An 8,189-nucleotide genomic window follows, 5' to 3' on the forward strand; every position below is an offset into this window, starting at 1 on the left:
AGACACCGAGTATCCATTACATTATGAACGAGAATCATCAGTAGAATAATGACAAATCACAATTCTTGTCCAATTTCCATTACAATGCGTGTTGTTCATGTTGAAACATTTGAACATAAATTGGGAAGAATATTTAATCCTGATCAAATGTGTAATGAAGCTGAAATAAAAGTAAAATGGAAACGTGATCTGTGGAGGGAGAGGAAATTAAAGTTTTAGAGCTCTCAGACGTCATTGACACATAGAAACTCGCTGTCTTTGAGCAACAGAGCAACACGGCATTCCCTGGTTGCCAATCAGTGCACGCAACCAGAAATGTTATTTTTTTTTGTTTCTTGTCATTCTTTAGAGTCGACATGATCCATATGATTCCCATTACAAATATAAGTTCCATATCATCCAGATCCCATGCAAAATACATGTCATGTTTCAGTAGTCACCATGTAAACCAAGGCCTGAGGAAATGGTGATTTTCTGTTTCAGACCTTCCAGAGGTGTTGAATGTCGGGGAGAAAACCTGAGGTCACCGTCCCTGGGTGGGCTTGAACCACTAACCTTTCGGTTCGCAGCCGAACGCGCTGGCCGATTGTGCCACAGAAAGAGCTGATGACAAAGCCCATCGACAGACATTGTAACAGTGCAGGGACACAAATCAGAAACTTAATTCCGTTTTCCATTCTGCGTTTTCTCTGCGAATTGATTGGTCAACGTCTCGGGAGCTTGATAACGTTTTCTAATTGATGGATTAGAATTAATTAGAACGAACCATTTAACTCTCCGTGTGGCGAGCTCTGAAGGAATTGTAAATATTTCAAGGCATCGCCTTCGTCGGTTCTCTGTAGTTTCCTTAAATTAAGGATTTGCGAAGATTGATTTCAGAGAATCATTTTCTCGTGTTCCCCAACAGAGCTGTCAGGCAGCTCGCTGTTCAGTTTAAAAGAAAACGTTGAGAGCGAGAAAAGGAAGGTAAGTGTCAGAGAAAGACTATCTGAAGGTAGAATAAGGTGCAAAATGGCAGAAATCGGAATGAAAGCTTTGACCTCTGTGTCAGGAAGCAGCAGCAATGCAGTCTTCGATGTGTTGAAACAGACTTGAGAGATGGGGTTGAGCGACTCCCAAAACATATATTTATTCTCCTCCTTGTTTCTCGGATTGAACGTACCTCATGGATTCATAAAGATCTACAGCGAGGTAACAGGTCTTTCGGCCCAATACGTCCATGCTGACGAATGACTCTACCTGATCCAATCTAATTAGCCTGAGTTGGGTCCATATTCCACGGGACCACTCCTACACATGTACCTGCCAGGTATCTTTGAAATTTTCACTTGCACCCACCTCTCCACTTCCTCTAGCAGCCCATTCCTTCTGAACTCCACCACCTGTGTTAACAGCTTGTCCATCAGATACCCTTTCAATATTTCCCCTGTCACCCGAAACTTATCCCCTCCATTTTCAGTCCATGTCACCAAAGAAAAAGAGACAGTGACTATCCAACTTATCTCTGCCCCTTATGATTTTATAAACCTCCGAAAGTCAGTCCTCAGCCTCCGTTGCTCCTGGAGAAAAAGCCCCAGCTTATCTAATCTCTCCTGGTCAGTGAAGCTGTCCAGTGATGGCAACATCCTTGTGAATATTTTCTGCACCCTCTACAAGTTAACGACATATTCCCTGCAACGAGTCGACCAGGAATGCACTCAGTTCCCCACGTGCGGTCTCATCAATGTCATGTGCACCTTTGACATGACATCCCAATTTTGTACTCAGTGCCCTGACTAATGAGAGCACGCGTGACAAACATCGTTTCCACCAACATGTCTACCTGTGTCGTCAATTCCGGAAACTATGTCCTTGTACTCTGAGGTCTCTCGGTTCTACAACACTCCACAGGGAGCTCTCATTTACTGTGTAAGTCCTACTCTGGTTTAACATCCCAAAATGCGACACTTCGCAGTTGTCCCAGTTAATTGATCTGCCGTTCATTGGCTACATTCACAGTTAATTAAAGTCCTGTTGTTATTTTAGATAACCTGCTTCATTCTACCACCAATATTGGTGTCTCCCGCCACAGGTAATAACAATACCACCTCAATTTGTATCTCCATCGTTGATATGGATGTGACAAACAAGGGACGCAGCACAGATACATGCGGAACTCCACCGCTCACAGGCTACTAATAAAAAAAATGCAAAGCTCCACTGCAAGACACGGACTCCCAGCACCACGCCAAATTAGCATCCAATTGACTCGTTCTTACTGGGTCTCAAGTGAGTCAACATTCCTGAACAGCCTCCCACACTCGGTGCAAGCATGCAATGCACCCCAGCAATTGTTGGTCTCCCTCCGATAGTACCACATTGAGACGGGAGGAGTCTGTCCATTTTCTGTTACTTGCCACCTGGTCGATGAATACATTAATCATAGCAAAGAACAGCGGCACGCTGACAAACCGCACATGAGGATCAGGAACTGATGACTCTGGTTTCTGTAATGATGGCACGGGGAAGCACAGTGGCACAGATACATATAACTTGCAGCTCAAACAGCCGATCAGCTGACACTCCAGGTACACCGAGAAGAGCCAGGATAGGATAGTAGATCTTCTCAATCTGATATAAGACATAGAGTATCTCGAAATCAAAGAACATCTTCTCAAGTTTATGGAGAGAGTTGCTGTCAATGTCGGAGGTGACTCTGTCTCTGACACTAGAGTGGCACACGATAAGAATCTTCGTATTAATAGAGAAATGAACCTCTCCAGTGGGACACTTGGAACTAAGTAGTCTGATGTTGTTCAGAGTCACTGAACAAACAGGTTGAGTTAATCACTTTTAAACCTGAATTATTGAGACACAATCGAAAATATCATTGATGTACTTGTGAAGGGCCCATCGTGGTTAATATTATTGAAGTCACCACGAGGTCAACACAAAATGCTCCCCCAAATGTCTGCCTTCATTGCCCGTCCTCCAGATGACATCAAACAATTCATCTCAGTTGACCACTCCGTCAGTAATTAGCCCATGAATCCAGTAACTCTGTCACGCCTCAAATCCAATATTCCACAAAAATCACTTGGATCTCATTCTATGATTGCACAATTTAATTCTCGACAGAAACAACCGCGATTATTAAAACCGTGTTACTAACGCACTGTGTATTTTCCTGTATTCCACTCAATAAACCAGACTCGAAATTTTAACGCATTATACGATGTTCACATGAACTGCTCATTCTCCCTTTACCTGGACAGTTCCTCCGACGTGGACTACCGCTTTGCTCCCTTTGCGATACAGAAAACATGAGACGTCAGTTCACCGAGATTCCTTCAGTTTCATAAGACCATAACAGATAAGAATGTGGCCACCACATAAGGCCATTCGGCTCATGGAATCTGCTCCGCCATTCAATCATAGCTGATATTATTTTCAGGCCCATCTTCCCACCTTCTCCCGGTGACCATTAAGCCCCTCAAGCTATCTGTAAATTTCTGCATTCAGCAGACGCAGCGACTTGGCCTCCACCGCCCTCTGTGGCTACGAATTCCACAGATTACCCGCCCTCTGACTGAAAGAAATCATCCTCTTCTCAGTTCTAAAGGAACGCCCTTTTATTTTGAGGCTGTGCTCTCGGATCCTAGACTCTCATAGTCATAAAAATGTACTGTCCTCTTCCACTCTCCAGGAATTCATCCCGCAATCTCGCGTGGCCCACAGCGCACTCAATCTGTGTCCCGAGAATGATATGCTGATTGATTCAAAACCGCCTCAGCGACCTTCTATCAGGTAGGAGTAACTCACCCCAACTCAGTGTAGAATTCTGGATGTGAGTGAATACGATCGAGAGAGTTGATGGCTAACAAGGGAGGTTAAGTGCAATGTTGATTAAAAACTGAAGCCTACAAATGCCTAAAGCCGTGGCAGTTCAAATTACTGCGGTTGTATTTTGTGCAACTGCAGCAATCAGCTTACAAGCTAATGATGGTAGAGAAAACTGACAGCGGGCGACAAGCAACAGATGATACTGAAACAACCGACAGGGGCCTCCATTGGGAGAGAAGATTGAAGACAGTGGTTGAGGTTATGTTGGGGCATTGATGGTGACACAGGGGTGTTAATACAGGGAAAGCAAGGCAAATAGCATGAACCAATAACATGCACCAGTCTTCATGGTAGAGGACTCCTCAACCAACACGTTGAAGATTTCCGCTGTCGCCAACACGGGATATTGGAGTAACTAATGGGGGCAAAGACAGACAAGTCAATAGTATTGAGGACCTCCGACCAAGGGTTTACAGGACGTGGCTGCAGAGTTAGTGAGACGTCGGCTGAAGTTTGTTTGAAAATTCGCAGAGTTCCGAAAAGTTGCCAACGAATTTGAAAAGTTACTTCTTAATTTTCAAAAGGGGGACGAAGCAAAGCAGGAACCATAACCCCACTGGTGTTACATCTGTTGTTTTCAAGATGCTCGAGTTTGTAATTGGGGCAGAAATAGCCAGTTATGATATATTAGGGGAAAAAACATCGAAGCCAAGCCAACGTTGATTCAATGAAAAGAAAACGACGTTTGACAAATATCCCTGAGTATCCAGGATAGTAGCTGACGGACCTGTTCAGTCATGTTCATGATTGTGGCGACATACAGATGGGCAGGAAAATGGAATTCCGACATCTCTTGGAAGTTTTATTAATTTTGTGTTTTATTAGTACAACCAGATCATAACTTCATCGGGCGCTGCTGATGTTGTTGGCATTTCACGGGGTGTTTTATCCATTCATTAGACAACTGAACCTCAGGTTTCTCGAACCCCATTACCCCTTTGTACGTGTAGCTGAAATATTCTCCGACAATACAAGCTTAGTGCACCCTGTCTCTCCTCCAGTACAAAGCCGGAATATCTGGCTGAAGAGAAACTTTGTTCCACTTGAATTCTGTTTATTCCAAGTCTCTTATGACGACTGCAGTTTGGCTTACGATGAGTTGTACACAAATACAGCCTCGTCACTTTGAACATCAACGTTACCCATTCCCTCAGCATTTAACAAGAATGTGCAAAATAAGATGCCTATTGCTGAATGTGTCGAAATACTGCCCAGGTTAACTGCCCCTAATCGCAGACGCCGCAGTTTGGGAAGTATGTCAGCATCTGAGATAACGTTCAGATATTACTTACAGGCAAGTTGCAATGATTGATGGATGTCATCCCCGATATTTGAGGCGGAAGCCCGTGTTCTCTTCACAGTGAAACCGTTTGACGCGCGAGTTGATGAAGTAATTTCCGTGTTTTCCCATTTTATACATCAACGAAAAAAAAACTTTGTCGGGGCGGACGATCCACGAAGCAGTGTCGCCTGATGAAAATGGTGAAGTCACCTCTTTGGTCATGGTGGGTTTTGAAACCACGGCTTCCTGGAATGTTTACCTCACGCCTCAGACCACTCAGTCACATCACCAGGAAACACACTCGAATCAAGATCCTTAACGTGCCACTTGTTCTACAAGTTATAGAAGGGCGGAAGTGGTTAATGTTGTGACACGTGTGGCTTGCGTTCGGACTTCAGAGTTTTCTTTCCCATTTACTGTATTCGAGCGATTATTTCCCTTTCTTCATTCCATCCACAATCCTTCAAAACACGACTTAGAACGAGTCTGCAGGCTTCTATTTACAAATACAAATGGGGAATGTGTGGCGAGCAATGAGGAGTTGAGAACTGGCTGGGAGAGAGGGCACAGAACTGTCAAAATAATCTTAATACAAGGAAGTATGTAGCGACGCACGTTGTGAGCACTGACAGATAACTTTGACAAAATGCCCAGTAAAAAGGGCGTGTAGGACGAGACTGCTCCGGGGATATATCTTTCTCTTTCTTGATGCCCTTCTCTGACGGAAAAGTATGTTGGTCATCGGAAACATCATCTTCATAGAGCGAAGATATAAAAATCTCTCCGGACCCAAGCACTCTCCTCCATCTTCTTCCTTGGCTACAACTGTGCAGGCCATGCGGAGTTTTTCATCTTTAAGCCCACGAAGTTACTTGATACGCCTTTCAATGATAATATGTTATAGGAGTTCAGTTTCCCTCCCTGACCTCTGCATCTGCAATACAGATGTGACGTATTCATTTGAGGACCGACGTCATCTGGCTCCACGCACAGTTTGCCACTTCAGACTCCGAAGCGCCCCACACTTTCTTGGTTGCAGATTTGCCTTGACTATTCTCACCAAGTGCTTCAAAATTGTCCTTAATTTCAGAGACAAACGAGACTGCAGATGCTGGAATTCTGGAACAACACACAAAATGCAGGAGGAACTCAGCGGGTCAGGCAGCATCAATGCAGAGAAATGGACAGACGACGTTTCAGGTCATGAACCTTCATCTGGACTGACTCTCTTGGGTTCCTCCAGCATTTTGTGTGTTTTTCCTCATTGTTGCCTGTCAGATGTCTTTCGTGTCCCCTAGGCTCTCCATATTATTTTAAGTGCCTTCTCCCGTTACACATGGAGGATATTCCCTGATTCCTTCTCGGTATCCCGTTCCCTGTCAACCTCGTTTAAATCCTCCTCAGCAACACTGGAGATCCCTCTGCAAGGGTATTTGACCACTGCTGTTCAGGTAGAACCTGCCTAGTTTGTACACGTCCAGTCGTCTAGAAATCTAAAGTATTACACCATCCCTTGAACAAACATTTATGCAAACATTCATCCTATTCCTGGAGTAACTAGGGCGATGCAGCGGAAGTAATCTCGTTATTTAATCGACAATGCAGCTGCCCGAAATTTACGAAGATGGACTTCATTCCTATGTCGCTGGTAACAACGTAAATCATCAATTTTGTCTGTATGCACCCCACCTCCCGCATTATAACACCCAGCAGACGTTCTGGGAAATCCTTGGCATTCGGGATGGAAACGGCATTGTGGATTCACGTCTCCGAGCTCTAAAGCCCCTGTCTATTCCCACCGCCACCAATATTGAGTCTACTGCACTCATTGCCCTTGGAGGCTTTCTGCTCTCTCCATGTACAGCTGACTCATATGTGGTGCGGTGATCAAGGCACTACGTGCGCTCTTCAGTGAAACGGTCAAAGCACCTCTCCTAACACAGGGAGAGGCAGGGTTTTGGAGCGGAACGTTCTTCGATGTTTCCTTGGCTGCTTGCATTTTTCCCGTCCTTCCTCTGCCTGTTGGACACCCATTCCTTCTGTAAGTGTCGTTCCTTAAGCTTCAAAGCGACTGTCTCAAAGATTAGCTCTCTACGCGACTTTCCTCTCTGCGGATGCCTCCAAAAGTTTAGGATTCGAAACACCGCGCTCAAGCTGGGCAAACTGGAAGCACCAAACGCATAACTGGTCAGGCAGAGGGTAAGAAGCGTCCAGAATTCCCAGAAGCTCCAAACAGTGCAACACAAGGAACTCGCCTGATATGCATTTATGTTACCAGGGTCCCTTATAATGTCACCCCGTATTCTTTCTTAGTTTAAACGATGAAATAATGATAACACACTCAGCAAATACCTGCGTCACAGGCATCAATATCACACTGTCGAACCGAAAGACGTGGTGGAGAAGAGGTCACAGACTCTTTTCACCAAAACCGCGTGTACTCTGAGTTCGTTGCATCCCAAGACCTGCTGGGAGAAAACAATCCGTGGTTTTCCTTGGTCCTTATCATCCACTGTAAGTCTCGTTACCTGATATTAATTGAAATCGTTTAAAAGGGCCACATTTACAAATAAACAAAACGCATGTCAGAAGTGGGATTCGAACCCACGCCTCCAGCTGGAGACCAGATCGTTTGCTTTATTGTGGAAGAATTTCACTCCTTAAGTCTGGCGCCTAAGACCACTCGGCCATCCTGACATCCATGCCCAACCCCCCAGACATAGGAATCAAACGCTTCATGTGCTCAGCCAGTCTCTTTGTTATTTTTTCCACCAGAAATGGGGCCAGTGAATGTCGCTTCCACCAATTATTGCCGGAAACCTGCGACACTTAAATTTGTGCCGTTGTTCAACAGTCAAATCAATGGTCGAATTAAATGGGAAAACTGAATTTCGCCATTAAACGTCAATGCTTTTGCCAGTACAGGTTAATTTATTCAGCTGTCATGAGATGATACAATACGTTTAACAAGGTACATGATGGAGATAATTTAAGTGGGTTTTGGTGCACACAAGAGCAGCGTGTT

The 8,189-nt window shown here is 44.7% G+C and overlaps 1 non-coding gene across 1 annotated transcript; it reads right to left on the reverse strand.

Annotated features, from left to right (window-relative positions):
• Positions 1–7,747: 7,747 nt before the first annotated feature.
• Positions 7,748–7,861, reverse strand: trnal-uaa (transfer RNA leucine (anticodon UAA)). The gene is made up of 2 exons: positions 7,824–7,861; positions 7,748–7,793 (listed from the first exon to the last, which is right to left on the reverse strand). It is a non-coding gene; the product is annotated as a tRNA-Leu (tRNA).
• Positions 7,862–8,189: the final 328 nt, after the last annotated feature.

Source organism: Pristis pectinata, chromosome 22 (genome assembly GCF_009764475.1).
Source record: "Pristis pectinata isolate sPriPec2 chromosome 22, sPriPec2.1.pri, whole genome shotgun sequence".
Taxonomy (NCBI): domain Eukaryota; kingdom Metazoa; phylum Chordata; class Chondrichthyes; order Rhinopristiformes; family Pristidae; genus Pristis; species Pristis pectinata.